We start from the raw sequence: 301 nt of genomic DNA, 5'->3' as shown, positions 1-301 counted from the left end.
ACAACCGTAGTTGTGAAGTTTAGTTACCCATAATAGCAAGAACACTATTCATAATATTAGATGAATAGCTCATGAACTTAGGTAGGACAAATAATAAACCCCGAATTTCAACTTGAATTGCAAAGCCAAAATCTTCAAAACGAACGTGGGAAATCAATAATTGCTAGGGTTGCAAACTAATCTCCAAAGTTACAAAGTAAAACTAGAATAATAATGTCTAACCCCCAAAAACGAGGTTTACATGCCCTATTTATAGAAAACAAAAACCTAAATTAAAAGGGAAACAAATTAAGAAAAGTTT

This window comes from Solanum tuberosum, unplaced genomic scaffold (genome assembly GCF_000226075.1).
Source record: "Solanum tuberosum cultivar DM 1-3 516 R44 unplaced genomic scaffold, SolTub_3.0 scf00242, whole genome shotgun sequence".
Classification (NCBI taxonomy): Eukaryota; Viridiplantae; Streptophyta; class Magnoliopsida; order Solanales; family Solanaceae; genus Solanum; species Solanum tuberosum.
Note: the sequence above shows the minus strand (reverse complement) of the source record.